We start from the raw sequence: 18,369 nt of genomic DNA on the forward strand, positions 1-18,369 counted from the left end.
AAACACTATTGAAGGAAATGTCCAGTTTTCAAACAAAAGCTCTAAAAATGAATGTTTTAGTTTAATTTTAGAACCATTTTTGGTTTTTATACATTTTTACCATAGAGAATGGAGTAGGAAGGAAGGAAATGAGACAGAAATTAGTGGGGAGTAAGATTTATATGACTTCATCCAAAGAATCAAATGAACATTATTCCAAGTAAATATTCTATCTTAAAAACACATATTGGTTGTCTTTTATCTAAATATTGACTCTGCTGTTGTGAAACTTATGGTTTTCTGAGATACTGGCATATTTTATCTGTGTTTTCCTGGCAACTGGAGTTAGTAGGTACTAAGAGAGGTCTTAGAGACAATTTTACTTCTACTAGTTGGGAAGCAAGATTGGTTTCTCACTTTTTATCTTTTTTTCATAGTAACAGAATTTTAAGTATGTGTGTTTCATTTCCTTTATTTATTTCCCTAATCTCCTTACCCAAGACCCACACTAGGAAAATGTGAATAGGAGCTATTAAGACTATATATATATTTTTGTTTGTAATATATACTGTTAAATAAGAAAATGGGGAATATATTAATGTGTTACATTTCTTTGTGTTATTTGCTGAAGCTCATTTTAGTCATGGAATTCATATCATTAAAGAGAATAGATTTAAAATGATTTAGTCTCCCCATTGTCTATACCAGTTAAGTAGACACTGCTCAAAAATATAATTGTAAATTGCATGAAAGAGTTTCTTTACCAAGATAATGATGCCCCCATAGGACACTGGAGCCATGGGACACTGGAGCATTTGGGAACAACTGTCTGGTTTCCTACTAATGCACGTTGAAGGAATGAAGACATAGAGAAATGTATAGTCCCTTCTAAGAGGGCTGCTGTGAAAAATGACAGATTAATAATGGATACACAAAAGAGAATGGCTAAAGTCAGTAATGCCACTCCTGCCTGAAACATAAACTGGCAAGCGTTTCCAAGTATTTGTGGATGACTTCTGACTCTGAATTCTGATCACCAGTTTAAAAACCTCTATTTTTTGTTAATTTTTCAGCCACACTTTGTTCTAGACAAAGGCTACTTTGTTGAATCAACAGAAAAAAATTGATATCTGGATTTGCAGAAGCGGAACAGACTGAATTTTGGATAGCATTTGAAAGTTGTGTATTGTGGTAGCTTCTGCTGTTTCAATTCCCTGATACTAAACTCTGCAGAGCTGCCTGACTTTTCTTCTTTGACCTTCCCCACAGAGCCATTGACTGTCTCTGCACAATTCAATGTCTGTCTCGCTTAACCCTCAGTTTAGGGAGATGTGTGTTTTTTTCTTGCTTCAGCATCTAGCACATTTTTGGGGCCCCTTAAATCTTTTGTAATAGCAATAGGCCGTGGAAAGGGAGACTGGCTCAGAGCTCCATGGGGGAGAAGGGAACATCTGTGGTGAGTCAGGACTGGGCTGGCTCCAATTCCAGGAGCCCTGTGTGACTCCCTGAACACCGTGGAAGAGGCGGACAGCTGGCTCTCACGGAACTGATGCTAGTGTTCCCACTGTAGTGCGAGGTTGGTTGGATGGAGGGATCATCAGAAAAATGAGGCCGGCTAGGGTGTGGGAACATTTTCAAATGCACAACCCACTCTTTTTCCAAGCTTCCATGGGACAGCTCAGCTGAGTAAGCAAGAAGTGAAGGAGAGTGACTTTGTTGAATATGACTTCTTTTTCTTTATCTATTCTTAAGAGTGGTTAGTATGGGCTGGGAGCTCATGTCTCTGTTATCCCTGATGGCTGCTGCCCGTTTTGCCCGACATTTAAGGCATAATTTATAGGGGACTGTTAGTTGTCAGTGTCATGAGGCTGTTTTTACTTTTCTTTGCTGAGAATAACTGAGTTCTGGAAAGTCAAGGGAGTGGCTGCTTTGGAAATTGTATTCTAATTAAAGGGTGTATTCTCAGGCCTCATAAACGAGGCCCAAGCTGAGAACAATTTCCAAATTATTCTGTGAACTTTAATCCTGACCTCAGTGGACCACTCACTAGGGCTCACACTTGGTTCCTGATTCACACAGAAGTTTGTACTTTGTCTGCTTTCTCTGGTCCTTCTAGAAAACATTGCAGGTAGCAGACCTGGGGTACTGTGATCTTTGAGGGCCTGGGTTTCCAGTTGGTCATCTTTGAGTTGCTAACTTATTAGAGATAATTCTTTCTGGAAGTAATAAATAAAGAGAAGAAATTCATATTTCTAATAAAAAGGTCACATAAAATCTGATCAGAGAATGTGCATTGTGAGTTTATTTATTATGAAATTTAAATTTAAAAAGAAAATTTCAGCCACTTAAATTTGTTTTTAAAAACTCTTAATCAAATTAGTACAGAATTTGAAACACTGAGTTTTTGTGGGAAAATTTATTACTAGAAGCTTCCTTTTTTATTTTATGATTTTTTAAAAATTCTTTTTATAGTTTAAAAGATTTTCATAATCTGAGGAAACATTTTTGTGTATAATTTAATTTCTGGAATGAGGCTTACAATTGGAGTTTATAACAATAGCTTTTTATAAGCACCAGCTAAGACTTTGGCTTTTTTCCCTCAGATTAGCATATATGGTACAGTATATGATTTGGAGCTATGCCTTGTTTTAATAATCACTATCCCTCTGATTTAGTAAAATAAATATTGCAGTGAAGTGACATCCTCAATTAATATTAATTTTTCTATTTAACCCATAATATGCATAAATTGATAATAGGCAATAGGTAACATTTCGTTTTAATTAGACTAGAAAAGGAACAGAAGTAACATTTTGATCTCAGTCTTTGGGGGGATTTCTAAGGTAAGAAGGAGTGTGTGTGTGTGAGTGTGTGTGTGTGTGTGTGTGTGTGTGTGTGTGTGTGTGTGTTCGTTACTGTGCTCACACTCTGGCATGGGTAATATTTTTCTTTAATTTAGGTCAAATTCTACTATTGTAATTATTTCCTATAGAGAGCTTACATTTTTCTTTGTTCCTCTTTATAAAGTGCCTCTGGTCTCTAGCTCAGGTTTTTCTAGGTCTTCCTGAAAATTCTTATTACTTAACATTATCCTTGGACATTGCTTTTACATAAACGTCCCCTAATTCTAAATGTCATTACTTAACTCCAGAAATTTTCTTGAGCTTCTCTTCTGAAATAAATTTCCCATTAAATTAAACTATTTTGTTCAGCAAATTCTCTCCTTTGTGATTTTATAGAATTCCCATGATCTGAAGCAAAGTTAGAATGCTCCACTTAAATGGCAATCCCCATTCTATTTAACCCATTTATTCATTTTGAAGAGTTTTTAGCTCTCATAACAGTAAGCACTTAATTGGCAGTAGAATGCAAGCCCTCTCAAGCTCACACTCACTCACCCTTGTGGAGCGACTGTATTCTGCCTTTTTACTTGTCTCCTACTCGAAACCTTTCTCTTGGCATCATCTGCATTCTCTCTCAACATCAACAGGCTCTGTCATTAGGAATTCTTATTATTTCTTTTCGTAGCCATTGCCAGCCTACCGCTGATCACCCCTTAATGCATACCATTTCACCACTTTAGTGAATGCCTCCTTTATGTAAAACACTGAAAGGAAAGCAGATACTCAGGTGTGCTATTTATATAATTGGAACTTTTTTACTTTGATGATTAAGGAGTGCTGAGAGATTTGTGTTTAAGTTCCTTACACAGCTCTCTTGTTTGAATGCACCTTTTATTGAGTATTAATTTGGTTTTCTTTATAATTCACTTTCTATAAAAAGGCTATAAATTAGCCCCTAGATAACTGCTGCCCAGATAGACAGGTAGAGGTAGCTTTCATGTTGTTTCTTAGGTAATGTAGGATGTTTTTCCTAATATTTCATGCTCATTCATTTTGGGGAATGCATATTAAGAGTAAGTCATTCTGACTTTTACTTTATTCATGAATTTTCCCCTTCCATTGGTTCTCAGAAAAATTATCTGTTTTTCAGGATGTTGCCCAGTGTTACCGAATGGTTATGTGGCAGCAGTTTGCATGCTTTGATGATTGCTTCAGAGAGTAATCTTTAACCATCAGTTATTTCAAAATCAAACTAATGGTTTGGTTTCAAGGTTGGGGGAATAATCCTAAATCATTTTTGATGGGTTACTGAACTTATTTCATTGGTCAATGGCAACCATTTAGACTGTGTTCTAGATTGGAGATGAAGAATCCTGACATACTTCTTCTCAGGGTACATGATACCATCCTCAGATGATTTCTGCCCAGAAGCTGGGGAGAGCCTTTGCCCGTCTTTTACTTTGAGCATCTTAAGCTGGAAAGATAATTGAAACTGGCTGCCAGGTTTCAATCTCTGACTGCGTCATGACAGATGTTTGTAATTCTACTGCACAGATAGATGAAGATGTTCATCTGTATATATACCTTGAAGTCCATTACTGTTTAAAGATTGTAGTCAGTAATACATTTCTTCTACTATTTATCTCTGCTTGTCTGGATTTATAAATTTGAAATTACTCATGGCTTTTAATGGATTTGTGAAGTGACAAACTAACAAGAGATTGCTTTGCAACTTATGGAAGTAGATGTTTCTATGTATACCTCTTTGTCTTTTTCTCAATTTTTTTTTGTCTTTTTCTACTTTCTATAATGTCTGGGTAAATGATTCTATCTTTTTTGTGAAGATTGTATGATAAATTTTTTAAAGAGTTTTGTATACTGTAAAGCACAACGCATATTGTTCTTTTTGTTTTTCTTATTATTACCATTAATATTATTATTCCAATTTATTAACTTACCCTTTAATCTTATTATATTCCATGACATTTGCTTTTTAATCTATATCCTACTTCTTTTGTTTAAAGGTTTTCAATCTTTTCCCAACATTCCTAAACTCTTTTGGCCTTTTGGGGGGGAATGAGATGGAATTGAAATGTAAGAGGTAGACAAGGGCCAGATTTACTTCTCCTATTTGGGAGTTTTCCAGTTTCAGGAAGGAGCTGAGGCCTGGGAACTAGCTTAGAGATCATCCAAAGATGCTAACCACCAAAGAAATAAATAACATTTAATGATGAAGACCGCAAATGCTGTGGTCTAGATAATTTTAGTTCTTAAACCTCAAACTTCCTGGATCTGAACACTCTGTGAAGTTATGCATGAATTATTTTTTGTAGAGCATGTTGTTGTATTGAACTTTTGGGATTAGGAGTCGAAGTGTAACTTTAAAAACTGAGTTAAAATAGGTTATATTAATATTGTATGCTTGTAGTTTACCAACACTGTGTTATTGGAGGCACAGTGATAAACAGTAACAGGTGTGATCTCTGCATTCAAAGTTCACAGTCTTGTGGGAGAGACAGATAATTTATCTTACAATGAGAATGTGTGTTATGAGTGTTCCAGTGGGGAAGTGCAGGCTGTGGGAAGTTTGCATGGGAGAAGCACACATCCTTATTTGGTGAGGGGATCAGAGATAGCTTTCCAGAGGACATGGCGTCTACAATGATATCTAAATGAGGACAGAGGTCAGAGTGTTCCCAGCCCAAAACACAGCATATCCACAGATCTAGAGATAAGAGAGGACATGGCCAGCTTGAAGAGAGCTGGAGAAGTTTCATGCAAGCTGGGATGTACATGGCAGATGATAGTGGAGAGAGATGACAGAGAAGGAATCTGTCAAAGGGTTAAGGGAAGATGGAAGGTATTGGAGGGAGTAGTGACCTAATCTAGTGTGTATTTTAATTTGACTATATTTTAGGATGATTACTTTTTCAATAATTAGAAAATAATTAAGAATGGGAAGGACTGAAGCATTAAGAGACCGACTGAACACTGTGGTATAATCCAGCTGAGAAAGGAAGCTGCCTTGGACTGGGGTAATGGCAGGTAGGATTGCAAGGAGATGGATTCAGCCTTTTACAGGCTACAACTAGTAAGACACATGGGATTAAGGGAATGACAGGTGCTGGGAATGAGGCCAAGGTTTTAGTTTGGATAAATGATAATTGTGATGAAATGACAGTGGGGCAAGGGGCTTAAGGACATTGTTCAAAGAGAGTTTGAAATGAGGGGTTGTGGCTATAAGGTGGGTAAGGAAGAAAGCAAAGACAAGAAGGGCCTCTCAAATAAGAAAATAAGCAGATGAGTTAATAGTACCGAAAGTTTTCTATGTTCGAGGAACAAAACAAAAGAGGTTCAGATGTAGTAACTGAATAGAAAATGTGGAAACAAAAGATGGAATGTGAGAAAGGGAAATATGAATTTAAGATTTCTGAGATAGAACAATCTCAGGTGAGGTCAAGTCCAAAGTTGTATTCATGAGTTTGGGTGACTGAAATAGTTTGTCTCAGACACAGAGTGCTAAATTTGGAAGAGGCTTTGGAGGCTGCATAAAAATGGCCATATTTAACAGTTGAAGAAGCAGAAATCTAGATGTTTATTCCAATTAATATATCTAAAAAGAGGCAAAGCTGGAGTTTATCTATGCTTTTTTAACCTCAGTATTCCTCACTGAATTTTAATAATATGGAAGAAGATAGCCAGTTGGTTATCTTTGGTTCTTTGTTGCTTTGCCTTAACTCACCTGTTTGTTGTGGATGAATGGAATAGTAATTTGATATTCTCTGAAGTGAGGACCCAGAAATGAATGAAAAATAATATCCATTATTTGGAACCAGTCTTCATGATCGTAATTCTCTAGAGGACCTTCTCCATCTAGTCCAGTAGATACACTAAATTAGGATTTTTAAAAAGACATATGTCAGTATGAGTATTTCTATGTAACTACATGTATATTAATATGAAGGAAATATTAATATCAAGTTATATGTGTGCTCATTTTTCCTAATGCAAGTGATGCATCCATCTGTCCACAATAGTTACCTTGAGGGAGTTATATGAAATTGAGTGGAAACATATGGGTGAAGAGGATTACACTTTCTATTCTGTACACTCTCTTTTGTGTTGTTGATTTTTTCCCTTTGAAGTGAATTATGTTCTTATACCAGTTGTGCCAAAAAAGTGTACACATCTTTGGGGGGGGTCCAAATATTTCTTTTCTTAAAATTTGTTTTTATTTTAAAGATATGAGATATAATTCAGCATTAGGTACATAAGTGATCATCATACAGGTAATGTGACCTATGTATTACCATTCAAAGTTGAATTGAATTATAGTAGCAAAGTATAGTGTGATGTTTGCTCAAGAGATGGCATTAATCAAATTAATGCTAGCCTCACCATGTGGCAAGCAGGACAGTCAAAGAATATGGCAGACACTTTGGTGCCATTTGAGGAGTGCAAGACCATTTTGGAGTGGTATTTGAAATTAAAGAACATTCTGGAAGAACAATGACAATGGAGGCATGAGTATGCAACAGAGTCTTCAACACACCTAACAATTGCACTCATCTGTGATAAGTTTGAGACACATGGTATTGTGTGCACAAGGAAGATCTGGGAGACCTCAAAAAATCCTGCAGTAATTTGCAGTAATCAGCAGTGTCTGGATGCTGGTGATAACCACTTTGAGCACCTCTTATAATTGCCGAAGTCAAACATGACTTGCATTTTTCTTTTGTTATCGGTATTCATTGAGTATTGCAATTTTAGTACCTTTTTTCTTTTCTTATATGTGTGAACATTTTTTTTACCACCTTCTTTATTGAAAGCAACCATATTTTAAAAAGAAAATTATCCCATATAGTGAAAAATACCAGGGTAAAAGACCAGCTTTTCAAAGTAGCATTAGACCTTGGTCACCTATAAGAGTTGCTTCAGGTTACAGGTAGGCCAGGAGATTCAGGTTTTGCAGGAGACAGGATTGATTACATAATTTATAAGATGGAGGGCATTGCAAAATACAATTGTAGGGTTTCTGGTTAAAAAGATTATTATGAATTTTAGGAGAGCCACAGCAGAGCATTAAGCCAAGTGTGGGTCCTTCTGTGAATGAGTCTCTGTGCAATAGCACATGTTCACACCCATGAAGCTCAGCCTGACTGGAAGCACTGAAGGAGCAGAGCTCCAGTTCTGGTGGTAAATTTAAAGTAATACACTAATACCTATTTCACAACTTTTTCTCAGTTCCTGAGTTTTAGGAATGAGGGAGTTTTTCTGGGCTTTGGCAAATCAGTTGATATGCTAGTCACAAATATGAGTACCTTGCATCGCTCTGTGGAACAGCTGCCATGGGCATGCTCTGGAAGGCAGTGATTCTCAGCACTTTTCCAGCCACAGTCAATAAAAAGGGGGACCTGCTTGTCCCTTTATCCATGGCTCAGTACAAAGGGAAGGTGTGCCTGAGAATGAGGAGGATGGTGGAAATCCCTCACTAGCACTGCTGAGCATCAATACCATAAAGTGTCCCATGTTTCTTTCAACTTGCTCTTAAGGAATTGGTGGTAAGTCCTTGCTCCACAGTTTTCCATCAAAAGTTGGATTCTTCCCAGTCCCTGGGTTCTGTAGAAAAATACACAAAATAGTCAAGGGAATTCTCTTTTAAAACATTCAGTTGCTGGTGTCAGAGGGTGAAAATTACATTAAGTGAACCATAGAAGAATGTGGGTGGAGAAATCTGTTCTGCTTTAGAAGACTGTTTAATTAAATATATTTTCCATGGTTCTTGAGAACTTGTGAGAACACAGATTGGAAACTTTAAGGGGAAAAAAAAAAAAGGTCCCCACCATCTCTAATTGTCATGAACAATTGATTCATGCCAGTGTGCCATACTTTGGATGCTGCCCATCATTCCTTGTCTTGACGAAAAATATATTAATATACCACTTATGTGGAGGCCTGTCTTTCCAGGTTATCCTCACGATATTCCTTCAGCATTACAAAGGTACTGTCATGATCACAAAGGTTGAGTGAGAATGGGAGCAGCAGTGGCAACAACACCACATCCAAGGAATGGTGTAGTGATGAGTAACAATCACTTTCCTATGACTCCTTGTGAGATGGGTTCTTATTGTTGCATTTCTCCCAGGTCCCAGCCGATTTTCAAAAGTCTTATCAAATAGCTCTGTATGCAAATATTTACTGTTGAAAATGTAAAATTAAGCCCATATTCTTACGTACTTTAATATACTTTCAATATTTCAACCAACATAAGGTAGTTGATTTTTAACCTGGCTTTCTATGTCTTAAAGAAAAAGAAAAAAAAGTCATTTAGTTTTTTTATTTAAATGTACATAACTTGCCCTTTGATTTTTAAAAAATATTCATTTTAATTTATTGAATTTCAAATATTTTACTCCCATGAAATGAAAATATATTTAACAAAATTTTTTTTGATACAGGATTTGAATAATACAGACTTTTGTTACAAAGTTTATGGACTAATTCAAGGCAGGATGAAGAATTTCAGGATCCAAGATTTTCTGATTATTTCAAAATTAGAGTTGAGGCTAGTTGTCAATCTGGTACATGGGCAGTTGATGTGAAGAGACGTTAATAGTACATTAATTCCCAGGTGTCACTGAAAATCACATAGAGAACCTTAAATTAGTTGATCAGTCATTGTGTGTAATGGTGTGGCTGTGACTCTACCCATGCCTTCTGTGCCACTTATCCTATGTGATCCCTAACTACAGTCATCCCTTGGTGCCCATGTAGGATTGATTCAGGATCCCAGAGCATACTCAAATCCTCGGATGATCAGATACCTTATATAAAATGGCATGGTATCTACATACAACCCATACACATCTTCTTGTCTACTTTAAATCATCTCTAGATTTATTATATCACCTAATATAATCTAAATGTTATGTAAGTAGTTGTTATACTGCATTGTCTAAGGAATAATGGCAAGAAAAATAAAATCTGTATATGTTCAATATAGACATAATCCTCTTTTTGACAAAAAATCTGCGATTGGTTGAATCCAGATTTGGAGCCCATGGACACAGATAGCTGACTGTAGTATCTTAATTGATCTTTTAAGTCAAGACTTTCCAGTATCTGACTGATGTCAAGCTTCCTTTAATGTCTTTGGAATCATATTGACCTAAGTATGATGGAACTATATATTGCATTAGGTCACCTTATACATATCGATATAACTTGCATCTTATTATCATGGAGATCTGCTCCATTCTAAGATTTTGAAATCAGAAATTTACTTTCTAATTTCTCCCTGCTCTTTACCTTAATAATAATAATGCCTGATCTGCTAACTATGTTATTTTCCTCCACAGTATCTCATCTCCTTCTTGACTTCAGCTGACTTTTTTCATGGTCAACTGCAAACTACAAGTGGTCTTTCATTAGCTCCATAAATTCCATGACCTTATGCCATATCTGCCATGCTTAGACTGAAATTACTCATCAGTCTTTTCACTTCAGGTTCCAAGACTGAGGATCACAGAAGAATGTTGTATAGTGTGAAAGGACTAGCTCTAGTGTTAACATGCATTCTCTAATCTCAAATGGTATGTCTCTGCTTCTCAATGTTTAGTTGATTTTCATTTTTCGTCCATTCTTGTCTTTTGATTTTAAGACACTTACTATCCTATAAAGATTCAGATTATTTTCTAGTTCCTTCATCCCTGGGGTCATTGTAGTTTATATTTAAGCACTGGCTTCTGGTATTCAAACCCAATCCTGGTCTCCATGGCTGATACGTTAGCCTATCTTGGTCTATGTCCAGGAAGAATTAGCAAATATTTACTACTAAAACGGTCTTTTGATACTGATAGGTCACTTTTCTCAATTAGTCCAGTGACCTCGTCACAGTCCTGTTCTATCTGTAGCATTTGACAGGACATGTTTTCTGCTTGAAATTTCCTTCCTCTTCTATCACTCTCCCCACTCTCCCAACTTTGTGTCTCTGGAGTTAACACTGGCTTTCTTTCAGTCTCTCAGGTGATTTGGGGCTCCTTTCTGCCTCTGAGCTTTTACATACTAGGTCTACCTTCAGGGTTAATTGTCACTTCAGAAAGTTGTTCCCAAATTTCCCCTTCTAAAATGGCCTTTCCTGTTTCTCATAGCATCCTTTCTTTTAAGCTGTTTGCCAACAATTTGTAACTTACCTATGCAGTTATATGTCCAATATCTGCTGGCTCTAAATGACATCTCCAGCAATCAACATAATTTCAGGACCACAATGCATCTTCAGTAAATGATTTTGGGTAATTGATTGTAGGAATAAAATATGTATTGCTTTTTTTTCCTTACTATTCACTTTCGGGAACTTTTGCCAAAGTCTCAAAATGCTACTTGCACTTCTCTCTACTTGTATTGTGCTTTCCTTCCCCCAGTTTCACTCATGTTTCCTGTTTCCCAGCATCTCTATCTCAACAAGCAAGGCCTGTGTGAGTTCCCCTCATCTCACAATGTTTGGTGGTATCTCTCCTGAAGGACTCATAAATTTCAAAACTGCAGTTATGTGTGTTTATGACCCTCTTCTTCATTATTGGACTGCAGGCTCCTTAAGGGTAGGATTGTTGGCTCATTCAGCTCTGTAACCCTCACATCCTTTAGCCCTGGGCCACGAATAATTTTTTCCCCAGGACTTCTATGTTAATTGTTGAATAAAAGAAAGTCTTTGCCTTTTGACTGCATTTAGCTTCTCTGTAGGAAACTGACAGCTTTCAATTAGTTAAGCTGTGGTAATTTGTGTCGGATGTGGATTGACTATCTATGCTTCTCTCAAGGAGCTAATTTTCTCAGTCCACAGTTCATGCATATTAAGGGGTGTTTTTTATTAGTAATATTAACTATATTATTACTATAGCTTTTTACAGTTAATGAACTTTTTCATACTGATGATTTAACTTGACCTATCAGCAGCTTTATCAGGCAGGTGGGATAAGTATTATTATCTATATTGACACGACTGAGCTCAGAAAAGTTAAACAACTTGAGTAGGGCTGCACAGTGAATACTCTGATTTCTAGCATACAGCTCTTAACCCTGGAGTGATTTTCAAATGAAGGGTGGCTTAGAGGGAAGCATAGGGAATTTGTGATGTTTATGGTCACCTAGAGATTGCAAGAGAATCAGAGGAAGGGGTAGTTTTTTCAAATGGTAACCTTATTCCAAGTCCCAAATTCTAGTCCACTTTCCTAGTTGAAAATTACTGTTGTTTTACTACTATTACTGATGAAACTGCATGCTGCCTTTGTGTTGGGTCAGAAAAAGTTGGAAAAATTGCAGGATACTATACTCCAGAATTTCCTTTTTGTTGTGCTAAATTCAGGACCGTTTCTGGGCCACACACACACATGCACACGCACACACACACACACGCACTTGACATCTTAGAAAAAAGCCTTTTATTCATTTTCAAAATTATCTACTTACTGCCTTCAGAAGAATTTGGTCTCATTCCAAGGAATAGGTGCAGAATCTTGGCATATGCCATTTTTGTGTGTGTGTGGCATGAAGACATGCAACTTCCTTCTGCAGCAAGAAGACATCTTGATAACTAAAGCTGAAGATATGACATGCAGCAGAAATGGGCTTCTATAGTTGAATCCTTTTGTGAGAAGTGATGGTTCTCAACTCTTCAAATCAACTTAAAAAATATACTGATGGCAAGAACTCACCCCAGACCAAGTAGGACTCAGAAGCACTTGGGAGTAGGGCTTAGCATTTGTAAGTACCCCCAGGTAATTCTGATATGCCGTACAAGTTGAATACCTAGGCAGTATTCATTGGAAGATATTGCCCTAGACAGAGCTTGCAAAATAACCTGAGCATGAGTAATTTATTTCAACATTGAAAGGCCTTGTTTTGGAAATGTTTTCTTATAGCTATGATTGATGACCTATTGGAACCGATAGGTATAGCTGCCTATGCGGGATAGCCTATACATTGGCTTCTTGATTTAGCCTTTAGCTTTTTGGGGAAGTTATCTTCTCAAGAGATGTTTACATTGTTCAGAATGTGTTTCTTAGTTTTAGTTTCACTATGCCACACTTTCATCTAAGTTTTATAATATTACAAAAGAACTATTACATTTTCTGCATGTAGCCTGGTTAAATGGCACTATGAGAAGACTTCAAACTCTTTTAGATGTAGTCAGAGGAATTATTTGATTATCTAAGGATTCTTGATGTGTTAAACCAAAATCAAGGTTTCTGTTATATATGGGTAAAATTTTTAAGGATTAAAACTTTTTTGCCTATTTTTCTGAAGAATTACAGATACCTGTTTCTTTCATCTTCCTTTAATGCTCTGTCCTGAATTAGAGTATGCTAACTCTTTCAGTTAAACATTTCTGGAATAAGCAGCCTTCCAATCAAGTGTGTGGAGATATATTGGAAATAATATCTCTCTAACTATTATAGCTGGAGTTTGTTCTTGGAGTAAAGCAAAGACTCTTATAATAGAGATACAGTTTACCTAAGAGTCATATTAATAAGTAAAAAAAAATCATCTTTTTGAATAATATATGAATTCATATGGTATCAGTGGTATCTAGGCATTTGGGACAATACATAATTAGTTTCAATTCCCTTTGAGAGGAAGATGTGGATGTTAAAATAAATTGCTGATGAAGCATATACTTTGGAGAACAGTGTATTTCAAAACTTTGTGCTATATCAGCTATTCCTTTCAATGGTATGGAAATATAGCATAAAACTGAGAAGATTTATTAGGGGCAGTTTTAAACCATTCTTACTGTGTAAAAGTTCATAGTTTGCTCATTTAGAAGTAGTTACTAAAAGAAGAATAACAGCAAATATTTATAGGCCTGCTGGGAAAACATTACTTTTATACAACTCTGGCACCATTGTTTGTAGCCAGTAGACCAATAATAGTCATTTGATTGTATAAGTGTAATCCGTATTATAATATTTAAGCATTAAATAGGACTTGGGCATTGAATTATTATGTTACTCTTTTATTAAGCACCGAATAATGGATTTACTCCAGAAAAATCAGCACTAGAATAAGAAAACTTAGAATTCTGAAATAAATCTATTCTAAGGGAGAGAAGGAAGAATGGAACTTGTAATAAGCTGATTTTATTAAGTAACAGTGAAGAGACTACCTCTGTGGAAGAAACTATTTTGCTACCATGAATAAATATTCTAAACTAAATATGTTCTTACATAGAAGAATTTCTAATTACTCTCACCTTAAAGGAGATTTGTAAAAGTTTTCAATTTTACTGTGGAAGGTAATTTGGCTACAGTATGTAGTAGAAGACCATATGTAAACACAGCTTACCATCTACTCCTGATTTTTTGAAACACACAAACAAAATACCATACCTTCTCATCTTTTTGCATAACTTTTTGAAGTCTGTACCATGAAATTGGCACAGGTTATCATCGTTATCTTAAATATGCTCAAAACTTTTTTCCCCCTGAGGGATGGAGACCATTACTTAAGTGAGGATTCGTCACTCCTCAGTCATCATCTTTCTCAGGTTTGTTTATTTTGATAAACATTGGGATTATGATCCGTTCCTCGTCCTCATTAAGCCTAGGGAAAATGAGGGATTTGTTATAACACTCACTGGGAAGAAGTCTTCAATTTAGTTTGTTTATCTGGTGACATCTACAGTGTTAAAGTAAAAATATTTAAATGATACCGTTCACAGAGTATATACTTAATGTGCAAAAAGCACAAATGTGTGGGAGTGTTCGTTTTCTGAATTAAATTTTTTTTACTAAAACAAACAAAGAAGCAAACTAAGAACAATAACTACTTCTTGGGCCTTAAAACCTAACTTGGATAACTGAGCTGTCAGAGTCAGAATCTGCAGCTCTGGCATGACTGAGTGATGTGATCAGGCCCTGGTCAGTAATAATGACAGATTTTACTGTCCATTTTAGTGTATGGAACACTAAATTACCTCAGATTGAGAAATATGTGGCTTATAGTCTTAGAATAGCATTTCTCGGGGAGCAAAGTTGACATTAAATTATTTGGGGATGGTTTTATTCTTCTCCCTCTTAATTGAAGGCATAGTGCTATATTGACTTCTTTGCATATTTATGCAAATGTGAAATATTTATGGATGGCCTCTTTAGAAGAAGGACTCATGATCGTGTGTGTCTCCACCCTCAACTTATCCCCAGGATGTTGTTGCGCACATGACATTAAAACCTAGTCCCTAGGAAATGCCATAAAAATGTTTCCTCAGAAGTCTTCATTTTTATGAGTCTTCCGAAGGGCTGCTTCAACTTAGAGAGTTTCCAGTCAGTCAAGCTTGCTGTAGTCCACTCAAGTGTGCCTTAGAACTAACTGCTGAAATCTCACACACTGTTGATAATTACGTATGAAGAATTTGGAATAACTGAAGGTGTCAGTGACCACAGACGTAAACATAGTATGGTGCTTTTTTGAAATAAGGAAAGGTGCATATGTATTAAACCAATTAGCTGGACTTCCATGTTCTAATTTGACAAGAAAATAATAATAACAAAGCCTTTGAAGGAAATATCAAAATAAAACAATAACCAAATGTGTGACTTTCTTGCCAACCACTCTATATTTGACAAGGGGCACCTGGTGAGGTATGATAAAGGGGCAGGTGTATAGAGAAAGACTATATATATTTAGAGAAGGTGAGATGTAGAATCCTGTGATTTGGATTCTAATCCTGAATAAAACTCATTTACTGTGAGACATTGTGCAAGTCACTTTTGTCTTTCAGATTTAACTTCAGTATCTTTGAAATATACTTGGAGGTAATTCATTCTCTCACCACCTCATGGGGTTGGTGAAGGGTAAAACATGAAAATCCAAATGGAAATATTTTGTTAAGTCTCTAGATGAGTATTAATTACACATAATGATGAGAATAACCAGTACCTGTGTTAAAGGAAGAAGTACAGGGCCATTTTGAGTTATTCCATGAGAAAAATAGAACCTGTTCCTGTCTGCATTTTCAGGCTGATCCAGAGACACTAACCAGAGAACTGGGAGAGAAAAGTAGAACTTGAGCCCAGGAACCTCTCACTGATTGTCCAGGAATTCAGGGGAAGAGTTCAATAAGCTTATCATAGCCTTTTTATATGGTTCTAAAAAAAAAAAACTCACAAAAGCATAGACACAGGATTTCCCACAAAAATCAGAGAAAATGAGCTACTGCAATAAATATTTTTATAGTTTTTAAAATATAAAATACATTTTCAATTTTAAATATAATTTATCACAATACTACAAGAGAGTGATCAGCAGTGGTGGGACACTGCCAGGGGAAGGGGTGCATGTAAAATCACTAAGGGTACCTGACCCTAAACCAGGGGAAGTGAGAACCGGTTTGACCCAAGCTTCACCTGCTCCTAAACTGCTTATGTACCTAATCCTGATTTGTATCCCACATCTTTACAATAAAAAAATATGATTTTTTTTCAGCATGGGAAATTCAACCTGTGTGTTTCTTTTTTTTTGAAAGTCCCACTTAAATGATAGTATATTAATTATATATTTTTAAAAAGGTTTACATTTAAGGAGAGTGAGAACAGACAGGGAAATTATGGTAGGTCTGATACGTCAATAATTTTCTGGAAGTTGGTAAGTAGATGGAGACAGAATAACTGATTCTGTAGTGCTGTGAAGCCAGAACTGAAATGTCCATATGGACTACCTCCAGTGGCTCAAGATTTGGAGATCCCAGGGCTCTTGGAAACTGGGGTGAAATTTGGACTTGGGAAAAGTGCCCCAAATTTAGATCATCAGCCTTCCTCTACACTACCCTTCTCTGCTCTGGGCACAAGACATAGCAGAGCAAGCAGGGGGAGTGAGAGTCACAGTAAACACAGGATACTCAGTGAAATCGACTATTTGAATGATGAGACACTCTCCTTTCCCCCCTGTGACACACACAGTTCTAGTCTCCTTCCCTTTTGATCAGTGATGGTCATGAACCAGACACTTATGAATTAGAAAAGAAATGTATGTTTTCATTTTCTCTTTCATTCAGTATTTTTTTAATTTTGGAAAAAAAAAAAGGTTAGAGCAGTCTCACCTCCTGCAGATTGGTGTCATCACTAATAGCAGCCTTGAACTCCTGATACCTGGTTGAAAACAGAAGGATATGACACCTGTTCAGTTAGTAACTGTTGGCTGTAGCAAACAGAAAAGTACTCAGTCACTCTTATCGCTCCCGCAGGTTAACCTTGTTTCTATTGATGGTGTTGTATCTTCCACCTTCTCTTGTTTCTCTATAAAATAGAAGACTATTTTGATAATTATGTTAAAAGATACTCCTTAGATGGCTTACATTCTAAATTGTAAGGCCTTAATGAAGTGGGCCCTTACATTGATTCTTTCCAGATGGTTTTCTAGATATGATGTCATATACACATTGTTTTTCTACATTGTGTTCTACAGTGAATCATGGACCCATAATCTTGCAGTATTAAAGAAGGGGAAAGTATCTAGAGATCAGTGTTTTCATCCTCTGTGTTTTTCAGTTGAAAAATTGAGGCCAAAAGAGGTAAGCAATTTGTCAAAACATATTCAGGTAGTTAGTGGCAGAACCAGGGTTATAATTTTTGAAAATGATCTTTGATTATCAATGAGAGTATGTTGTAACCACTTGCAATTTGTAAACCACAATGTGGGATTTGAAGGGCTGTATTAATAGAATATAATTACTAGAAATTAATAGGAATTTTTAAGGCCCCAGGTATATAAACTTATTCAATTCACTGGCGAATTGCCCGTTTTGTTCTCCCCTAAGGGTTTGTCTTTATGATAAAAATTGCTCTTGGTCAGCATTCTAACTATTCATGGTTCCAACAGTAGAATTACGATTCTCCAGTGGAGTGTGCAAGGCAAGACATATGAGAATCTCTGGAGAAGGAGTCTGTTTTTTTTAAACCACACAATATATTACTAAAGGGTGTGTGGTGCTCAGATAAACTCTGTGGAGATGAGAAAAGGTTGAGAGCTACTGTTGGAGAATTATGTTTTAATTGAATAAAGGAACCTGATTTGGGAAATTAGAATAAAATATGAAGATAAATACAAATCAGAGAGACAATCTCATCTCTAAAGTCTGAGCAGATTTAGAAGAGCAGCAGTATGATTCTCTCCTCACCATTTGTTCCATTATTAAAGAGCATCAAATCATTCATACTTTTCTTTCTAGCCTGAAAACAATTTTCACTTAATTTCAGTGAAACTGTACATTTCAGAGAAATAGATGTATGTGTTTCTTTCTTGGAAAGTAATTAAAGTATAAGATGTCTATAAATGTTTTCTAATATTCCAAATTGTGGTTGTATTTTACATTTATATACAGCTGATGGTTCCTTTATGTAAGTTTCTAAGAACACTTTTATAGGGAGTGTCATGATTCACAGTAAATACGTAAGCCAACTTCTGGTGAGTTATACTGAGCGTGGTCTTGTAAATGAATAATTTATTATTGTAATGGCTCATATGGTAAAGATGCACAATGTCTGGAAGAATACTG

The 18,369-nt window shown here is 36.1% G+C and overlaps 1 protein-coding gene across 1 annotated transcript in view; it reads left to right on the forward strand.

Moving 5' to 3' along the window:
• The window catches only part of MDFIC (MyoD family inhibitor domain containing), an 88,987-nt gene that overhangs the window by 21,533 nt on the left and 49,085 nt on the right, over nt 1-18,369 (forward strand). The window lies entirely within an intron of this gene.

Source organism: Carlito syrichta, unplaced genomic scaffold, assembly GCF_000164805.1.
Source record: "Carlito syrichta isolate Samal-C Ts95f unplaced genomic scaffold, Tarsius_syrichta-2.0.1 Scaffold301704, whole genome shotgun sequence".
Taxonomy (NCBI): domain Eukaryota; kingdom Metazoa; phylum Chordata; class Mammalia; order Primates; family Tarsiidae; genus Carlito; species Carlito syrichta.